The sequence below is a fragment of the Carassius carassius genome, chromosome 49 (assembly GCF_963082965.1).
Source record: "Carassius carassius chromosome 49, fCarCar2.1, whole genome shotgun sequence".
NCBI lineage: Eukaryota > Metazoa > Chordata > Actinopteri > Cypriniformes > Cyprinidae > Carassius > Carassius carassius.
The window spans coordinates 15,488,299-15,511,316 of NC_081803.1; positions in this window are offsets into that span (position 1 = coordinate 15,488,299).

A 23,018-nucleotide genomic window follows, 5' to 3' on the forward strand; every position below is an offset into this window, starting at 1 on the left:
TTTTTGCTTAATCCTGTTCTGTTCACACATACTGCAGCAATTTACAGGAATAGCAATGTCTTGTTAATGATGTATCTGAACATGTATCAGATTTGTGTCTTTTCTGTATGTGCAGTGCAAGAAATCAAATCTCAAATCCAAATGCGTTATCTTGGAAATAAGCCACATACCAAAAAATAATGACATGCAACTGCCTACATTATTCACTCTATAAACTGGATAGCTTTATGAGCCGAATCCTAACAACAAGCCCAAAGATGATTAATAAGTGTTGCTTATAATAAGTGGACATGGCAACCCTTCAAGAGTGCACTCTGCTCCAAACATAAACAAAACCCAATGGCTCTGTTAATGGCGATTTAGTTCAAATGAGCTAACATAACGAGTCTTTAATCGCTTTAATATTACTTTGATTAAAAATTGCAGATAACAAATGTGCGAGATGCCAGAACGTTGCTGGTTGACACAAAAGGTCAGGATGATTGTTAATGGAACTTGTGAGGAAAAATTGCCTTCTATTCCCCATCAAGTTTTATTTAGTCATTCACAAAGAAAATAACTTTATGTAAGACTGCAGCACAGACAGGCTCTTAACTACATGAAATGGCTCTCAGCAGTCTGAATCTCTTTTCAAAGCACACACAACTGACCTCTTTCTGTTGTGCTTATTCCCATGAAACCTCTAATATTTTGATGAGAAAGATGAACAGATGACTGAAAGTCCGCAAACAGTATTATATTGACTTGAAAAGCAGTCCATGCGTGTAACAGTTCTGCAGAATATACACTATGCACAACTAGCATATGCACAACTTCTGTATGCCTGAAATATCTGGATGACCTTCTGCATTTTCCAGACTTTAGTGTCACGTGATCCTTCAGAAATAATTCTATTATGCCGATTTGTTGCTTTTGAGGCATTAAATTGCATGCTTGCTGAAAAACAGTATTCATTTCTTTAAAAACATAAACCTTACTGTCTTCAAACTTTTGAACGGTAGTGTTGATACTGCAGAAATGTTTGATAAAAGTATAGTGTGCTATTTCATATATTCAGTACAGAACTACAGTAGCATTCCATTCTGAACATAGACTGGGTTCACTTCATTTCTAATTTAAAATTCTAATACAAAATTCTTTTTACATATAAGCACTATTTAATAATGAAAGATTTACATATAAAGAATGTATTATTTCATTCACATCGCAAGTTGAACCAACCCTTGCTTATCACCCTGAAAATTAAACTGGAATCTGCAGTTAAAATCAAGAGTTGATTTCCCTGTTAAGTGTTCCCTGCTATGAAAACTTTTGCATCACTACCACTCCAACAACAATGAATCAACCAATGTCATGAATTTGGGGGTGGGACTATCTGATTGACTGACCAATAGCAGAAGGGGTTCATGAAACTTTGATAACAGTGGTATGGAAACACACTTCACCTTTAACTTTAGTCATCACAAAAAAAGCACTTTTCCTCCGCAGACTTGCATTCCTTATTAGCTATATACTGTAGCACAATGTGTGTTTAATTTAACACCAGCATATTAAAACGGAAGAGGACAATGAGGTGAAAGAGCGCCCCTGATGGAGTCCTGGAGCGTTAGGCGTGATGACACTTCAAAAAATGAGTCTGAGCAAGAAAGGAGGCAGGTGGAGATGAAAAAAAGAGGTACGTGAAGAGAAATGAAAGGGCTCTTTTGTTTCTTCTGTCTACCTACTGAATCCCTCTTGCCCTTCGTCCCCCCTCCTCCATCAGTCCCTGCATCCCAGATTAATCATAAATCTAACATTGCCTGTTCTCCTAAAGTGCTTACTTTCTATAATCCTTTTATCCTGGTTATTTACTAATTCAATAGTTCCATTCTGAGTCCAATGACACCTGACAGTATGACAAGGCCAGACGAGAGGAAATGAGAAATTTAAAAACAGGAGGAGGAGGAGGAGGAGGAGGAGGAGGAGGAGGAGGAGGAGGTGATGTAAGGGTGAGATAGCTGAACCTCCAGCAGGTATGGGATGGCAGTGTATGGTCAAAGGCAAAATATGATGCAGAAAGTAATTACATCTTTAACTTTTCATACAATGTTGCCTTAGAAGAATTTCATTCTTCTGGCTAATGGCTCATTCTTTGAGGGAATCAAACCAGAAACCATCTGTTTCCAAGCCTAAGGTACAGTATACACCATCATCACAATGCATTACTGCAAAACACCAGCTGTTTTGAAATACTGTACACTTTTGAGCTTACTGGCTTTACAAAACTTTCACATAGAAAAGCAATAACACATAGGTAATTTTTTTAATATCTCAATCGTTTCTCCTAGCAGTGAGAATAAATTACATTTAAAAAAAATGTTCACTTTCTAAGTTTCACTGGTTTCCTCTTCACATTTCTCCTCCAGAGTTTCAAGAGGAAAATAATAATAATAATAATCAATTGTGCTTAAAACTGACCATAATTAAAAAGTCAGCGATTTCAATAAGAACTAAACATTACTCATCAAATTCTTCCAAGAATGGAGGAGAAATGTGAAGAGAAAACTAATAAAACTTAAGACTGAAGAAAAAGTTTAAATGTCCTTTATTCTCATTGCTAGAAGAAACAATTGACATATTAAAAATATTACCTTTGTGATACTGCTTTTCTGTGTAAAAGTTTAAATTATCCAAGCCCAGGCTCAGCAAAAAAAAGGTGGAAGAAAAAAAAGAACAATTAAAAATATTCTTCTTCTCATTATTATTTACTACTACTACTACTAATAGTACTAATAAATAATAAATAAAATGAAATAAAAATTGTATAATAAAACATTATCACTATTTCATTGCTCTTACAATACACAAATTATTTTATTTGACATACATGATACAAAATAAGGAAAAAAAGGTTAATAATAATAATAATTATTATTATTACTATTAAACAAGCAAATAAAAACTCTTAAAATAAAAGGTTAAAATGTACAAATGTATCAGTTTCCATTTAATGCTGCTTAGAAAAGAAAAGAAAAGAAAAGAAAGACTGCCATGCTTTATAGGCTCTCCCAATCAATGAAAAAGTAACCTCTGAGTGATAAAATTGTCCTATGGGTTTAGTTAAATCAATTCATCAATTTAGTATCACTTCTCTAATATGTTTCTCACTAGAATAGCACAGAATAGTCCTTTCATGTTTATGAGAGCACAGACATGCTGAGAACTCTAAAGTGTCATCTTAAAAAGCCTCGGTGAGGGGCTCTTACAGAATTCCCAGCACTCCTTTCACTGACATGAGCTCAATGACTCCAGATTTGAACATGTGACTCCAGAAGTTTCGATGTGATCCTCTCTTAGTACTCCTAAATCCAGTGTGCTGTCAAGTCAAAGCAACGCTTAGCTCAGAGACACACACAGAGATAGAGAGGGGGGGGGGGGCAAAAGAACAAAGTCAAAAGGAGAGCCTAAATCTCAGCTCAAGTCTTTATAAGACAATTGTGGTGAAGAGGAGCTCAATGCAATCACTGACGCAGAGCTTCAGACCTAGTTCATCATATGCACATCTCTCAGACTGAGAAAATCATTACAACATGGGAAAACAATTCAAAGAACTCTTGAAGTATTCCTTTCCATGCATCCTAGTTACAGAAGCACATTTTTATCTCTTACTGTACATGCCAAATGTTTCTGTATCTATCCATCCATACATCCTTTTCTTTAAAAAAAATTAATTTGAAAGCCTTTTTGATAGCTGGATCACTGTGGATTTTTGGGATGCTTTGATCAGCTGTTTGAACTCTCATTCTGATGGCACCCATTCATTGAGGAAGATCCATTGGTGAGCAAGTGATGTTATGCTAAATTTCTACAAATCTAATCTGATGAAGAAACACTCGTCTTGGATGGCCTGATGGTGAGTACATTTTCAGCAAATTTAGAGTGAACTATTTATTCCTTTAACATTAATTAACACCATTAGTTACGGTAACACTTTACAATAAGGTTAATTAGTTAAACATTTGTTACATTAACTAAAATACTTCTACACCATTTATTAATCTTGGATCATATTCTTTTTAGCATTTACTGTATAATTATTTTGTTGTTGTTGTGTCCATTTAAAATATATATATATATCCATTGGCATTGGTTAATGCACTGTGAACTAACATGAAGAATTTTATTTTTTAGCAACTAACATTAACAAAGATTTATAAATGTTGTAAAAATAGATTGCCCATCATTTCTTGTTTTGCTAATGCATTCACTATAATGTTAACAAATGAGACTTAGGTGTTAAGTGATTATTTTTAATCTGAAAGTTCTTTACAATAATACATCAGATCACTATCTAATCTGTATGGTGATGTTATATCAGTTGCAAAATGTATGTTTAAATATGGTTGTGTGTAATTTGCTGGGGTGTGTTTCCCAAAAGCATCCTTAGCTAACCATTAGTTTCAAGTAATTCAAGTAACCAACTCTATTCGTAATGACTTGCGACCACAGTTACTTTGGGGAAACGCATTGCTGGTTTACTGATTATATGTCATCTGGATTTCGTAATCAGATTCCAAAAATTAAGTACTTGTCATAAGATTTACAACGTCAATAAATCATTAATAATGGGATGCGTGGCCCGAGCTCTCATCAGCGTCTCCCTGGAAACAGAGCAGGCACACCTGCACCTGCTCATTACGGGCTGAGCGGTCACACCTGCAGCCCATCAGGAACGGGCTTTAGAAGCAGCGTCGACGAACACAGAGGTGAGAGATGTCTCCAAAAGACTTGGCTAACAACTCTCTGTGTTTCCCTCCAGACAGCAGCGTGTGACCGCCAGCCCACTAAGGACACGGACCTCACGGACCCACACAGCACTGTGCACTAAAGAAGGAAGAGAAGGCCGAGCACTGAGCACCGGAAACCCCTCACGTTGGCTATTTCCCCTTTCACCACCTCAATAAAATCCACCCTTCGGGGAACTTACCTTGATCCTCGTGTCATGTGCTTCTTCACCCCGTTACACTGGTGGAGAATGCAGGCATTGCAGTGAAGAAGTCACCGGCCAGGATCCCACTACATCACTATTACCGTTTACTTGATTTGTTGACGGACGTTTTTTTCCGGACTTGTTTTCTCACGTCCCCTTCCTGTTTCCCCAGGTGGCGCTCCTCCCCCAACGATGGAGGATCTGTTAAAGCACCTCACCAAGGTGAGAATCCGCTAGCAACAGATTATGGAGCACATGGCCTCCCGTCAAGGGGAAACGGAACGAGAGCCCGCGAACTCCGCTACCTGACCCCCGAGCCCAGGCTACCCAACTCATCCCGAAAATGACGGCGCATGATGACATCGAGACATTCCTTCAGATGTCCGAGGCGATCGCCGTCTGGGAGGCATGGCCCAGGGACGAGTGGGCGCAGATAGTGGCGCCGTTGCTGACGGGAGAAGCGCAACGGGCGTACTTCATGCTTACCCCCGAGTGGAGCGGCTCTTACGAAGAGTTGAAGAAGGAAATCTTGGGGCGGGTTGGACTGTCGCCCATTAGTGCCGCCCAACTATTTCATGACTGGTCCTACAACCCACGGTGACCCACGGCGACCTCTCACGCCTGGCCCAACATTGGCTACTGGCTGGGGGTCCCACCGCACACCAGGTAGCTGAGTGCGTTGTAGTGGACCGCCTTCTGCGGGCCCTTCCCCGCCCTCTCCGGCAGGCGGCCGGTATGCGGAACCCCACCAACATCGACGAGCTGGTGGAGGCCATCGACCTGGCGGAGGCCACCCAACACTGGGAGGCTGGGGAGCGAGCGCCGCCCTTTCCCCGAAGGGTGGTCCAGGAGCGACGTGCGCCGGAGGGCCCCCAGCGACCAGTCGGCAGGCCGGTGGTTCCCGAGCCACAGGATGAGCCCATGCCCACCTAAGCTCCTCACTCCCCTGGACGCGCTTGGCTGGCAGGCTGTGCCTCCTTGATTCAGGCAGCGCGGTCACCCTTGTCTGGCTAACTGTCCTTTCTCCACAGCCGGAACCCAAAGACAGACTGCCCATCACCTGTGTCCACGGCGATACTAGAGAAGAACCGGCATGGCGCGTCACCATCACGGCGCCCCCTGGCGCCTGGCCAGTGGAAGTCGGGATTGTCAAGGATCTGCCTGTACCGGTCCTCCTCGGCAGGGATTGGTCGGGGTTCGACCGCCTCTTCGCCTCCGCGAGCCAGCCTGTCAGCCCCGCCGGGAACCGCCCCCCACACCGGACGACCACGAAGCCCTGATGGCATCCCGTGCTGCTGGCCTCGGACAGCCCCAGAGAGGGTGAGTCTTCCCATCATAACCCTAACCTCTATTATGACCTCTTCCAGCAGGTGACTGGGGCTGGGGCCTTTTCCCCAAGAGCAGCACGAGCACGACCACCTTAAACAATGCTGGGCCCAAGTAAGGGTCGCCGATGGGAAGGACCTCCCACCGGCACCCCACCCAACACCTCACTCCGTGGTCCAAAACGGCCTGCTGTACTTTGTTGCCCAGCGAAGGGGGGAGGAGAAAACTTTGCTGGTGGTCCCACGGATCAAGACGGGAGCAGTGATGGAACTGGTGCATGCCCATCCCATGGCCGGCCACCTTGGGGCCCAAAACACCATCCAACGCATACGCGACCGTTTTCACTGGCCGGGCCTGGAGGCCGAGGTGAAACGATTATGTCAGACCTGTCCCACCTGTCAGCGGACGTCTCCACGCACACCTCCCCCCAGCCCACTGATTCCGCTGCCCATCATTGAGGTGCCCTTTAAGCGGATCGGAATGGACCTAGTGGGGCCGCTGCCAAAGTCCGCCCTGGGACACGAACACATCCTGGTCATCCTGGACTAGGCCACCCGCTACCCTGAGGCCATCCCACTCCGCAAAACCACCGTGAAAGCCATTGCCCAGGAGCTCTTCCTGTTGAGTAGTCAGGTCGGCCTACCATCCCAGATACTGACTGACCAGGGCACCCCCTTGCCCCCAAGCGCGACTGGTACAAGATGCTGCCCTATGTCCTGTTCGGCATCCGGGAGGTACACCAGACGTCCACCGGGTTTACCCCTTTCGAGCACCTCTTCGGCCGGCAGCCCCGCGGCCTGCTTGACGTTGCCAGAGAAGCCTGGGAACAGCAGCCGGCCGTCCACCGCTCCACCATCGAGTCCGGGGGATGCGTGAGAGGATTGACAGGGTCATGCCCATCGTCCAGGAACACCTTGCCAAAGCCCAGCAGGCGCAGCAACGACATTACAACAGGTCCCAGGTCCTCGACGGTGAGGAACACCCGGTCATCTATATCAGCTGGAAGCTGACCTCAGCGGAGCGACGGTATGTGACCGTCGAGAAGGAGGCACTGGCCGTAAAGTGGGCAGTCCTGGAGCTCCGCTAATACCTCCTCGGCCACCAGTTCACCCTGGTTACAGACCACGCCCCTCTACAGTGGATGGCCCGAGCAAAGGACACCAACGCCAGGGTGACTAGGTGGTTCCTCGCGCTCCAGGACTTCCACTTCACTGTACAACACCGGGTGGGGACGGCCAACGTGAACGCAGACGGTCTCTCAAAGATATTGTCAGCTTTCGCAGGTCTGTCAGGTTCCACTCACTGCCCTCCCCCAGTTTCCCCACTTCTCCACAGGGACAGGACGACGCTTAGGGGGGAGGGGGTGGAGTGTGACACGTGGCCCGAGCTCTCATCAGCATCACCCTGGAAACCGAGCAGGCACACCTGCACCTGCTCATTACGGGCTAGGCGGTCACACCTGCAGCCCATCAGGAACAGGCTTTATAAGCAGCGTCGACGAACACAGAGGTGAGAGATGTCTCCAAAAGACTTGGCTAACAATTCTCTGTGTTTCCCTCCAGACAGCAGCGTGTGACCGCCAGCCCACTAAGGACACGGACCTCACGGACCCACTCAGCACTGCGCACTAAAGGAGGAAGAGAAGGCAGAGCACTGAGCACCGGAAACCCCTTACGTTGGCTATTTCCCCTTTCACCACCTCAATAAAATCCACCCTTCGGGGAACTTACCTTGATCCTTGTGTCGTGTGCTTCTTCACCCCGTCACAATTTATTGATTCTCCCTAATTTTCATCTTTAATAATAATGAGTGGAATTAATTTTCCTTCTCTTTGTATTTTATATCAATATAGTAGTAGATTACATATTTAAATTTAAATTAGTGTGATAAATGAGGAAAAAAAGTAAAAGTAATAATGAAAAAAGGTAAAATCTGTGATGTAAAGTAATAGATTACATTCAGAGCCGAATTATCCATAAGGGCACTTGGGCCAGTGCCCAGGGGCACCAACCATTCACAACAACTAGGGGGGCACCACATGACACAAGCTTTAAAAATATTTTTCGTAAATTGTTTTATTATTAACTTGAAATTCTTGAAAGACCATACATAACTTGTTTATGAACACTAACTTAACAACAATAATAATAAATTATAAATCAATAAAGACTACATGACCACTATCAGTCCCCCCCTTCCATCCCCAATCTGTCAGAGTTGAGTTGGTCCACAACAAGTACGTGCAGATGTGTAATTTTTTTAACGGCTACAGCAAATAAATCAAAATGGACAGACGTCAATTGAGTGGTTTTGCAAAAATAAAGTTAAAAAAAGACAAGGACGCTACAATTCAAAATGTTCCAGGGATCGAAAGTTTTTTTTAAAACGAGTGAAGAATGAGCTCAGGACGACAATGACACAGAAGCAATTGACTGCACTCTCCCTGTTTACCATTGAAGTTAAAGTTAAAACATTACCGTCTACAGCCGCGAGAGGGCGCTCTATGCTGCTCAGTGATCCTGTAGTCTACACTGAAAACATAGAGCGCCCTCTCGCGGCTGTAGACGGTAATGTTTTATCTTGGTTCTTGTTTCTAAATAAATGCGACTTATAGTCCAGTGCGACTTATATATGTTTTTTTTTTCCTTGTCATGGCATATTTTTGGACTGATGCGACTTATACTTAGGTGCAACGTATAGTCCGAAAAATACGGTAGTTGGACAAGTTAATAAATTACATTTGAAAAATCACATTAATTATGTCTGAAGGGGGGGGGGTCTTTTGAGGTATAGTGCCCAGGGGCACAACACTGTCTTAATACGGCCCTGATTACATTACTAACAAACATTTTTGTGATGCAATTTGGAATATCATGGATATCAAAATAAAATAACATGCACAATGACTTAACTTCAGGGAATAAGAAATAGAGACTGTAACCCATAGTAATATATTCCTATAAATTGGCAGAAAGGCATAAAAATAATCCGCACAAATCTTTTCACTGGCAACAGAAACTCTCCATGGATAACGACTTATGTCACATTTAGGGATCATTGTGTCCCATTTTGTCTGAATTTTTGATTATACTGTTATGCAGTGATTTTTCTGTTGTCTTATGAAGATTGTGAGAATTAAATGAGGGAAACTTATCATCCATTTAAACTGATGTAAAAATGAACTTAAATGAACAGTAGATCCGTTCATCAACAATCCAAGTTCCCTTCAATCTCATCAGCTACACATTATGCTTGCAGATGGTTCATAAACTCATAGTACAATGAGTCAATCTTCAGGCTTAAATGAGTCCAGATGGACACTAACACTCATGAGCTTCAGATGTCAGACAACCTGAGCTGTTTTATGCCATTTAAAGCACCTCTACAGTATTTGCATAAGTCACCAAGCTGGCCAAATTAATTTGTTAGCAGAAAGTATGAATAATGGCCCATTTCAGCATCCCCATTCCTATTATATCACCAGGAGTGGTATTATTATACTGATTAAGGCCCTACTCAAAGATTTAGAAAAGTTTACCATGGCGATATGAATATTAGAATTAGAAGAGTAATCAGCAATATTCCATCTGTTCCGGAGCCTCCTGGAACCTCTCTGTCTGTGTCAGAACCTGCCCAGAGGCTCTGTGGTTAGCAGATTGTTTTGCGTTTTGAATCTAGACCAAGATCTGATTTAGCCCAAAGCAGTAGGCTCGGAGCGCTGCTGAGCCACCTACTTCTTTAACTGGCAGAAGGACAGAAACTGCCTAGGTTTCATTTAACAGCTGTGATCTGGTAAGACAACCATACAAGTTGAGAATTCTGCCATCATTTACTCACCCTCATCCCATTCCAACTCCATATGACGTAATCTCATCTGTGGAACACAAAAGCAGAATAGTTGTTCTTCTCTACGCAGTTTATAATACAATGAACAGGGACCGCTTTCAAAAAAAAAAAAAAATTCAGTCACCAAATATCATCATAAAGGTAGTTTAACTTTATAACTTTATAAAGGTAGTAAACTTTGTAAGCAGTAATTAAGAGTTTATTGAGGCAAAATTCATAGTTGATACTTAGTTAATAGAGAGAATTGGACTTTAAAATAAAGTGACTATATATGTATGTATGTATATCTCTCTCTCTCACACACACAGAGTGCATTCGCAAGTGTTCAAAAAAATGTTTTAAGAGATTAACCGATACAAAAATATGCTAAAGATGCTAAAATGAGTGGAAGAAATGTACTGGACGGTATACAATTAAAGCTAATAAGCAGGTGATCCAGAAAGAGCAACACAAGCAGTCTTTTCATCCATTATTTCTATGTTATTTCTGTATACATTTAGATAACAGAATTACTGGGATAAAAGTTATAGTATGGGTATAAATACTTATTCTCTCAACAGTATCGATCAAACCGAAAGTATCTTAACACGTGTATGTATTGTATTCTGAGTATGGGTCACCATACTTGGCTGAATGTCACGTCACTTTCACTTTCAACTGAGGCACCGGTAGCTTTCTCCAGATGTTATTTTATGCATATATGACTTTACAAGCATACAGATTAGTATATAGAGCAGAGAAGATGGAAAAACTGAGAGAGTGTGAAAAAGAATAAAAAGTTCCCTCCTTGTGAAGGCCTGATGGCAGAGATGGTTAGTGTGACAGCCTTCAATCTCGTCAGACAGAAGCAAGCACAAAACTGATCAGTCTCCTCAATTTAGGTGCAAGAGCACATTTGCATGACGCCACTGGAAACTTGAAGGGTGTTTCATGATGCAGGCACAGCAGGGGTGACGCATATGACAGCGCTCTGACATTCTTGAAGTTCTGGCTTGGAAACCCAAAATAAACTGCCAGATTAAAAACTAAATTAGTTATAATTTCATGTATATTTATATATATATTTATATATATATATATATATATATATATATATATATATACAGTACAGACCAAAAGTTTGGACACACCTTTTCATTCAAAGAGTTTTCTTTATTTTCATGACTATGAAAATTGTAGATTCACACTGAAGGCATCAAAACTATGAATTAACACATGTGGAATTATATATGGAATTATATACATAACAAAAAAGTGTGAAAAAACTGAAAATATGTCATATTCTAGGTTCTTCAAAGTAGCCACCTTTTGCTTTGATTACTGCTTTGCACACTCTTGGCATTCTCTTGATGAGCTTCAAGAGGTAGTCATCTGAAATGGTCTTCCAACAGTCTTGAAGGAGTTCCCCGAGAGATGCTTAGCACTTGTTGGCCCTTTTGCCTTCTGTCTGCGGTCCAGCTCACCCCTAAACCATCTCGATTGGGTTCAGGTCCGGTGACTGTGGAGGCCAGGTCATCTGGCGCAGCACCCCATCACTCTCCTTCTTGGTCAAATAGCGCTTGATGCCTTCAGTGTGACTCTACAATTTTCATAGTCATGAAAATAAAGACTTTTGGTCTGTACTGTATATATATATATTTTTTTTTATAGTATATTTACACATATGACAAAAACAGTTCTTATAAAGGAACTGCAGTGTACTAAAATTTAATTCACATTATCATACAAAAGTTTGTGGTGAGTACAAACTTCAAACTCTTTATTTAGTAAGAATGAATTAAACTGACCAAAAGTCAACAAAAGTGAAGTAAATAAATGTATAATGTCACGAAAGATTTCCATGTCAAAAGAAATTGCTTAAATTCCTTTGTAATGTTTATTGAGCAACAAATCAGCAAATAAAAATTATATATGAAGGATTCAACTTTGCAATCAAAGGAATACTTTTTTCTTTTTTTAATAATCATATCGGAAAATCTATTTTAAATTGAAATTAAAACTGTTTTTACACATTTTGAGCAAATAAATAGCCTTTGTGAATATTAGATTATATTATCTTATATGTTACCATTTTTGAACATCGTCTGTGTGTGTGTGTGTGTGTGTGTGTGTGAGAGAGAGAGAGATAGAGAGAGATATTGTGTTATTCTGATGCCAGAATATTTAACACTGCTCTCGATTGCTGCTCTCTCACACACACACACACACACACACACACACACACACACACACACACACACACACACACACACATACACACACACACACACACAGAGGCAGAAATTATGTTGACAGCCACACACACAAAATAATTTATTTCTGACAAGCAAAGCCAAAACCTTAGGCCATCAACTTCTTTTCTGCAAAAAGATCCACATAAAATCTACATGAAATCATGCCCGAATATGTAAAGGCCTCAATCTCAGGGAAGCAGGGCTGGACCCTTGAGAAAAGCTAATCCTCTTTACACGGCTTCATCGCCTGATCCAGATTCATTCTGAATGTTTCAGACAGACTGGTACTGTGACTCATCATCGCTGGTGTAGGGAGGTGCAAGCATTTAACAGAACAGCCTGCAGAAGAGGGCATGAACGCATTTATTGGAACAGCCCTCAGGACAGCTGCTGATGGCTTGGAGTAAACAAAAGCAGTTTGCTCATTTTCTAAGGATATCTTCCTCACATAGTTTATTATTTATTATTCTTTGCTAATGCGCCGAATGTCCATCAACTCTAGGCGTGGCATGTCCTGTCAAAGTGTGTCCCTGGAGACATTTGCATGCCCACACACACAGTATCCATGTCTCAATACACATCTGTCATACCAATTTCTATAGTTGTAATTGGCAGTGACTATAGCGGCTGTTGGTGAACGTCCACTTCCATACAGTCTGTCTCAAATAAAAACAAATACTTGCTGTCGGCTGGGATGTCTGCTGATCCAAAAGTCATAATGATTCAACATGGTGAGTCATTCAAAGCTGGCACAATTAAGAGCTGAGATGTTACGAGTTGAAGCTAAAGATGTTACGAGCACGAGTAGAAGACTAAAGCCTGTGAAAAACCAAACCAACAGCAGAGCGGTGTGCCGACTGTTTTGCCACTGAACACACCACAAAAAGCCAACAGGCACATAGATTCTGTACCTGTGTGAGAGAAAATACCTGTCTATAACAGCAGGTGGCAGGAATAAGGAAGCCAATTTCTGTCATGGAATAAAAAAATTTAACCGTTAATTGCAACTTTTTACTCTGGCAATTTTGACTTTCTTCCTCTTAGTCTGAGAAAATTTTCAGAATGTAAAAAACTCAGAATAGAAATTCAAAATTGCGAGATATAAACCCAGAATTGCGACTCGCAATTCTGTGTTTATATCTCCCGATTCTGACTTTACATCTCGTAATTCTGCTTTTTCTGTTCCCACCACAAAATAAAGAACAAAAAGGTAATTGCGACATTCTCACAATTATTTCCTTCTCAGAACTTTGAGCTTGTATCTCACAATTGCACATTACAAAATTAACAATTGTCGCTGACAAGGTCCAACTACTGCCGATGATGAAGAAAACGTCGCAAAAACTGGACTGACAGAAGCTCAATGATGTCCCAACTTTGGCCAATGTCAGCTTGGTGTGTCGCCACATTTAGAAAATCACATTTAGAAAAACAAATGGTTAAAGTACAGCGTGGGAAAAGTCTGTCTACCTTGTGCAGTTCCTGGCTGTGTGTAGCACCTACGGCTCTGCAGATGATTTCTGAAAAATTAGCATGTTTAATTCCCTAAAAGTCAAAGGATGAAAATGGCCAGAAACTGTTCAGAAAATCAGAAAAAAGTCTGATTTTGCAGCAAAATTTTTTAATATATAATAATTTTAAAAAATATATACAAGATATATAAATAAGCAAATCTCAAGGTAGAAATTAACATAGATTGTATAATGGTTCATTTAAAGGCACACTGGATTTATGGGCTCTCTATTACATATCACCATTTGTAGTTTACATAAAATGGCAAGTTATTTGTAAAGGAAATGTTTTTATCTTGCTTTCTAGTTTCTAATGAAAAACTTTCCATAGTGTACCTTTAAGTAAACTTGTTTACTCCTGCCACCTGGTTATACACACCCTTCATGCAAGACCATTTAAATTTCTTGTGTTCTTTTTCAAACATCTCAAATAAATAACAAATAACTCTACACTCAGTACACACAGATTTTTGCAACTTACTTCAGAGTGCAATGTAAGTCTTAAAAATAAATTCACTGAATGATCCAAAAGGCTTTCAGAGCAGCAGGGGGGCTTCTCAACCAAGCAACATATTGAACAAAGATGTCTTCATGGCCACAAAGAGTTTGCTCCTCCTGTCCCCCAGCAGGCTTCAATGAAAAAATCTGCAGAGAGCATATTTTCTATATTCTCTATTCTATATTCTCTATATTACCACCATCTCTCTGTTCTGACTGAAAAACAAAATAATTATTGATGTTTATTAGTCAGAGGAAACTATCATTTCAGCAGCTAAATAGATAAAACATATTACTTTAACTAAATGGTAAGAAAATTGTGTAATGCAAATTATGCAAGGAAAAATAAAATAAAAAAATAATATAAAAATAAAACATATTCTATAATAGACACAATATTTGATATTACTCAAATAACTGGTAGGAGTTAGTGTTAAAGTGTCAACATTTTTTGGGATTTATTTTTTAACAGTGCATGAAAAAATTTAGAATTATGTATTCTAATATTCAGATTAGGGATCAAAATAATAAAACAGTTGTGGAATAATATTTCAACATTGCAGACACAAAAACATAATAACTGGCTACTGGCTAGTTTCTGACACTCAATTTTCAAATTTGTGCTTGGATTCACTGTGCAAATGAGAAAAAAATGCCAGCAGAGTTATTGCTGAATCCAGCCTTTTGAGGAAAATAACCATAATAAAAATGTCAGTGTGAGGATAATTCATAAAGCTCTCTATTATCATCATCCACCACACACACACAAAGACACTCACGCTAATTTCCCATAAGTTTATTTAGTATGCCTATTATATCAGCTTTATGGGTGTGAGTGTGAATATGCTTTGAGTGATGTGTTGAACATGTCAGTGTGTATTTTTCAATTTCAATTGATTATTCTGGGGGTAGCTCAAAAATGTCCTGTAAAATTAATTGAATATAAAATGGATTTTTCTATCAATTGAATGGATCATTACCCTGAAACCCCTTTGAGCAGATAAATCTGTGCTATTACTTTCAACTCTACTGGACGCCAGCCAAGTTTAAATCGCCAAATGAACCAGAATTACAATTTGAGCCAATGCATTGCATACCTCATTCTGAAAATGTATATTTTCATGAATAGTAGTCAATATAATAAAAAAATGCAAATCAAATGCCAACAAGTATCATAATACCGTACCACATTATTTTCACCAACAGATTCTTGTTTGACATTTGTCATTGGTACCTGTAATTAAATGAATGAACTCGTCGCCATGGTGACAGTCAGTCACTAGTGAAAAATGTGTAACAAAAAAAAAAGGGGGTGATGGCATCCATTCAAAAGAGATTCTAATTAAAAAGATTTCAGGAACAGAGAGCCACATAGGAATCTTTTAGAAAGCTTCTCGGCAGATGTCAGGAGGTTATTACACCCCTACATTACCACTCTGCTCTCATTAATATTATAGATATGCATTGCATGCATAACAGGGTACATTTTCTTGGAGTGACCTTCTTGGTCTCCTTGAGCAAGAAAGTTGGACCCCGTGTGCTTTAGAAAGCTCTAAAACTCACAATGTCAAAGCAGACTGAAAGATATATGCCATATGCTATGCAAAGCTAATAAAAAAGCTAGTAATAAAATAATAAGCTATACTGTATGATAATATTTTGCAAACTGAATATTCAGCTTCATTTACTGTAGCTGTAATATTACGGAATGTCGTTTCATGTCTTTGAACAAAAAATAAATAGTAGAAATAAATATAAACCTCTAAAGAAAAATGTAAAATAATTTCTATCATAATCAGGCTACTGGCATTTTAATTTTGATGAAAGCATGACATGATATTTTGCATAATGTATATAATTTAAATTACGATGTGCTGTCGAGACCACAGACAAGTGGAACTACACCTGAGAAACACTTGATGGCACACAAGAGAGTACTTAGTGGAAATATGGAACAGGAAGCTTCCAGTCTAACACTTCATCTGTGTTGGCACAAACACACACACACACACACACACACACACACATCATGGATGGCTGCAGTGACTTGATACTGGCCCTGGCAGTTTTGACTCGGCTTGGCTTGAGTTTTAAAGGAAGTGGCACTGCAGTAAGTACAAACATGAGTGGCACAGACCCTCAGGCCAAGTCAGTCTAGAAGGATGAATGCAGAAAGAGAGAGAGATAGAGCGCTCTTTTTTTAAAAATCAATCTTTCATAATAATGTATATTCCTATAAAAGTCATGATTCGACTCAGTGAGTATTTGGGGGATTTGAACATTGGGCCAGTTGTGCTTTTTGTAAGGCAACTTCATAATTTTACATTTATATTTATATACATGGAGAGAGTAAGATTTAAAATAATAATAATAATTAAATACTTAATCAATAATTTTACAAAGGAAGGATTAATTAAATTGACCCAATATGACAATAAAGACATTTATAATGTTACAAAGATCTCTATTTCAAATAAATGCTGTTCATGTGCTTTTTGTTAATACTAGAAAATGTTTCCATGATTTCCACAATAAATATTAAGCTGTTTTCAATAACAATAAGAAATATTTCTTGAGCAGCAAATCAGCATTTTAGAATGATTTCTGACAGATCATGTGACACTGAAGACTGGAGTAATGATGCTAAAAATTCTGCTTTGTCACCACAGAAATGAATGACAATATTTACAGGAAAGAAATAAAGAAAAATAAATAAATATTAAGCAAACAACTAAACTCACACTAATGCTGCGTTCCAGGGAGGTTTTTGAGCCTGTAAGTCATGATTTCAAACCACGACTAATGACTTTGTACCGTTCCAGGCAAGTCACGCCAAACTTCCTGAGCGCAAGGAATTGTAGCTAGATTATAAATTTTATTGCAACGTTACATTGTCCTAAAATCTATTTTTCAACTTGTACCACTTGCATAAACACTGCATCCATAGGCAATATTATCCGTAGGGAACGTCAGAACTCGGAACTCAGAGTACATCGATCTAGTACGAGTTCACGGGTGGGAAGTCACGGGTTTGACTGCCGTTCCAGTGCACTTTCACGGGTTTAAGGTTAGAAAAACACGGGTTACGGGTCGCCTGGAACGCGGCAATATGCTCACTCACACAACAAATTTTTCTGCATATAGGGTAATGTATGAGCTGAGTAAATTGATTGGGTGTCCAAGACATCCTGTGTGTTACTGTATGAATCTGTGTTGTGTAAATATGACCCAGTTTCCTTAATAAAATTGAGAATATCTGTGTGAATATCTATAATCTGTGGCTGCTGGGTTGGTGCACCGTTTTCCAATGGATGATCGATCGCTTAAAGTCTACAGACAGTCTACCTGGAAATGAACAGCTTTGGGGGCTCATTTACAATTTGAACCCAGGACCTCTCGCAAATTGGGGGCCCCTGCTGCCAAGAGGCCAGGTGCCTTTAGAGTTCCTCTGCAAAACACATGTAAAATAAAAGTCTTAACCTTTTCTTTTTCCAATCAAAACAGAAGAATAGGAAATTTTTATTGAAACTACGTGTATGTATGTAAGTGTGAAAGGGTAGACAGACATTTGTGAGTGGGTTAATTGAAAGAAAGAGGGTGCAGTCAGAGGTTAGACAGATAGAAGTGACCTCAAGCTCATGATAAGCACAGCTTCATTAAGATAACACCCAGCACCCTGCCTCTGATCAGGGCCCATGACTCCAGTGATAACCAGCGTCTTTCTGTTTCCCTCTATCTGTCTGCAGATGAGAGAAAAGCCTGAAAAAACTATTTAAAACTTACCGTAAGCTCCCCAAGAGCTTGTAAGTATTTGACCTTCAAAACATAATTTTGCACCAGCAAAGGTCCTTTAAGAGATACATACAGGTAGGTTCTTATTTATTTTTAAAATAAACATGCACATTTAATCTTTTTTCAAAGGTTTTAAATTGCATGTTTTATTTTTGTGATTATTTTTCTTCATGATTTTTTAACTTTCTTTTATGTAAAGCACTTTGAATTACCATTGTGTACGAAATGTGCTATATAAACTTGCCTTGCCTTGCCTTTTAATGATGTGTATATATATATATATATATATATATATATATATATATATATATATATATATATATATATATATATATATACTGTATAGTAAATGTATATTTGATATAATGTATTTAATATAACAATAATATCAATTATAAACAAAACAATTAAATTATAGAAAATAATGTTATGATTTTACATATTAATATAGTCATACAGTTCTTATCACAAAGTAAACCCTCTAAACACCATAAAAATGGCAAGCAAGCAAATAAATAAATACTATAATAAATTAGTGGTTGACCGATATTGTTTATATATATATATATAAAATATTATGTTTAAGACATTTTAAATCATTTGACAATGGATTAAAAAATGCATGTGTAAAATAAACATACTTTAGATGTAGAACTATTTTTCACAAATAAATAAATATTTGATAAAACTATAATTAAAAAGGAAATAAATACTGTAACCAACAGGGCACTCAGTAATCTGGGAAGTTTGTGTGCATTGGGAATCATATTTTTCCAAAAAAGCCAGGGTAACACTCATTTTACATACAGCACACAGAGAAAATGACACAAATATGCCAGTGAGCAAATGCATAAAGCGCAACATAATTTGAAATCACAAGTTTAAAGTTTAAAGCATTCAATTCACACGGGCCGACCGTCACACAGAGAACACGCGATAATGCTGTATAAAAATGCACACTTCACAAGATCTCACAGAAAGTTTGCAATGTTTGTGAAAATAAATGTTCATTAGTCATTCAAAGATTTGTTTAAATGATGTAAATGGGTATTTGCTTAATTCTGACGTATCAAAGTATCATAATGTTTGCCTTTCTATTACTAATAATATAAAAGTAATCATTATAATAATTTTTGTATACATTAATTCCTTTGTTTAATCTGATTATTAGACAGACTTCTATCCATATTAGACAGAACTGTTAACAACAACAGTAAACAAGGGAGAACGTGAGCTGTGTGTGTGTGTGTGCGCTCAGGCGCTGCCGCTCTCATCGTCGACAAAATAAAAGTCCCATCTCGAACACATCGGCCAAGCAGAAAAACTTATCGGCCAATGCCGATATATCGGTCGACCACTACAATAAATACCATATATATATATGGTAGCTGTATGCAGTATACTGAATGTTTTTGACTGTTTATGTGAATCTAATTGTCTTTCTTTTTTAAACCAAGAGTAATTTTCTCCACCTCTTCCAAGAGTAAAAATGCTTCCTTTTTCTGTTATGGTGTGTAAATAAGGTCATGTTTAATTAGACATGTTTCCTTTTCAATGATGCTCTGCACTTCAGAGCGGAGAAGAAGCTTTCAGAAAAGGTCACGGAGAGCAGGAAACACTGCGGATATGAAAGAAGGGGGTTTATTAAGGAAGCGGTAGGCAAGCAGTGATTTAAGAAGATCAGAGAGAGGCCTTGGATGTGTGTGAAATTTGCTCGACACACTGAAATGACTTGTTCCTTTTGAGTGTGTTGGCAGTGACACATGTGTGTATGTGTGTGTGTGTGTGTGTGTGTGTGTGTGTGTGTGTGTGTGTGTGTGTGTGTGTGTGTGTGTGTGTGTGTGTTTGAAAAAGAGAGAGAGCAGATTTGACATCAGCAAGTAAGAGTGTTACAGCTAATTTCGGTCACTCCCATGGAAAGCACTCATCACCAACTGAGACATGGCCAAACCGAATTCTCCATGGATAGCGCTGTCAAGCTTTAAACGAACACACATACATAAACAGAAGTGTACAGACATAGAGAGCCACACGGGCAGCAACCAAGCCTTTTATCCCGCACAGGATGAAATATTAAATGTTATATTTTTTTGTTATACCAGCCACACTGGAAGCATAAATCTTATGTCTATTCTAAAGGCTATGTTCAGAATAGAATTTAAAAAGCATAATGCATAGTATACTTGTATACTTATTCTTGCACTTTATGTAGGCTAAACATTTAAAAATAATGCTACATTTCTATCACGGTGCCTCATTACATTAAATGTTAAATTTGGCATTTGAATTTAGTTTTATTATTATTATTATTATTATTATTAATTTACGTGCATGTCAAAAATGTAAGGTCCCATTCAAATAATTATAAAAGCTTGTATAAAAAAAAACTGTGATACATTTTAAAATAAAAATATCACATTTTGAGATACTGTGGCATTTATAAGATAAACACACTAATTTATGAGAAATTAAGACACACGATACAATTGTTAGATGAAAAGTTAAAATTCTGAGAAATAAATTTGCAACTGAAAAATATAAAGTCTCATGATATACAGTATTATTTATTTGATAAAATAAATAAATAAAGCTGCATTTGTGAGATATTAAGTCCAAATAATGATTTTCAGTTGCAATAAAGATATAACAATATTAAGGATATAAAGTCTAATTGTGAGATAATCATAATTATGAGGAAATAAAGCACCAGTTATGAGAAATAAAATCACAGCTACAAGAAATAAAGCTGCAACTGTGAGAAATAGTGTTGGATGAATTATAGAAAGTCCCAAAAAATAGTCACACTTTGAGATATCCATTTGCATTTATGAGAGAAATATTCACAAGTACAAAAAAGTATATCAATGTTGGAGATATACATTTGCAGTTGTGAGTTGAAAACACCAGTTATGTGAAATAAAGTTGCAACCATTAATAAAGCTGCAATTCTGAGATATTAAGTTGCAATTACGAGAAATACATTTGCAATTACAAGATATAAAGTCTCATTGTAAGATAAAAACTTAAATATGAAATAGTCACACTGCGAGATATTAAGTTACAAATAATAACAAAATAAAGTCACAAATATGAAAAAAATGCAATTGAGATAATACACCGATTACAAGAAATCACAATCATAAGAAATAGATCTTAAACTGTAGGATATTAAACTGTAGTAATGAGAAATACATTTGCATTTGCAAAATTCACAGTGTCTTTGTTAGATTCAGTTTAAAATAATAATTTATAATAATTATAATAATTCATTACATTTATATAATGCTTTTCTGCTGTTCTAAGCAGTCAAAGCACTTTACATTGTGAGGGGGAGTCTCCTCATCCACCACCAGTGTGCAGCATCCACCAGGATGATGCGACGGCAGCCATAGTGTGCCAGAACACCCACCACACACCAGCTTATCGGTGGAGAGGAGACAGTGATGAAGCCAATCAGTAGATTTGGGGATTGTTAGGAGGCCATGATGGTCAGAGGCCAATGGGCAAATTTGGCCAGGATGTCGAGGTCACACCTCAGAGAGTCATGACCTCGGTTTAACGTCTTATCCGAAGGATAAGGTCTTTTTTTGACAGTATAGTGTCCACGTCACTACTGGGGCACTAGGATCAACACAGACCACAGGGTTAGTACCCCCTACTGGCCTCACTAACACCTCTTCCAGCAGCAACCTAGTTTTCCCAGGAGGTCTCCCATACAGGTACTGACCAGGATCAACCCCGCTTAGCTTCAGTGGGCAACCAGTCTTAGGCTACAGGGTGATATGGCTGCTGGCCAAATAAGATATAAGGTTATACTGTGAAATTTCATAAAAACGTCACAATTACAAAACAAAGTAGCAACTGCAAGATATAAAGCTTCAATTACACGAAACAGAGTCAAAATTGTTATTTGACTCTAAGGTGGCTTCCATAAATATGAGTCAAAAGGAAGTATGGCATGGTACTGTGCTATTCCGAGTATAGCCTTAGTACATATTCATATTCATCAGATCTTTCTACGTTCTCTCACAGGCAGCCGCTATGTAGATTAGCATCTCTCCACTGGAGGTAAAATTGAGCTCCGAGTTGGTCAGATCTGTCCACACCTGATAACAGACAGGATGTGCAGACAATCCAGCCGCAAATGACTATGATAAAGACTCTTATCTTGCCTTAAAACTCAGCATATCTATCCAATTCCCTTAGATGGCCAAAAAACATTTGCATGCTCTACTAAATGTTTGTCAAACATGTCTAGTCCAGGACCGCAGGTTAGTTTAGTGAATACAGATTACAGGGCACGGAGGGACAGAATGTGATGCAAACATGAAATATTGTGCTCATTTTTCTATTTAACATGAGCACAAGATTCCAAAACATCTATTTCCAGCAATGTTGTTACTCTGATAATATGCTAGAATTTTTATGAAGTGTATTACACTGAATTAATGATGCATTCATAAATATTAAGAGGTTTAAGAAATACAACTAAAGACAGCAAATACGTGTCATGCAGGCAGACGTCTTATTCAGAGGGACCTTATTCAAAATTCTTCGCAATTTTTGAGATGAAAGAACAATTGTTGGGTTTTTGTTTTGTGATTGTGACAAGATAAGCTTCTCATTTCGAATATGTTGGTTTCCTGTGCTTGAAGGGGGAAAAAGTCACTCTGATAGTCACAATCACTTTGGTTCATCAGAGTTATCAGTGCTGAAAATGAAATGCAAGAATACCTTTCCACCCTGTCACTATAGAGCAGAGCTGTTGTATTGTAAGTGTGACCCACAAAGCATGCAGTGTGGAAAGCCATTCTTTCATAGTCTAAAGAAAATAAATCTTGT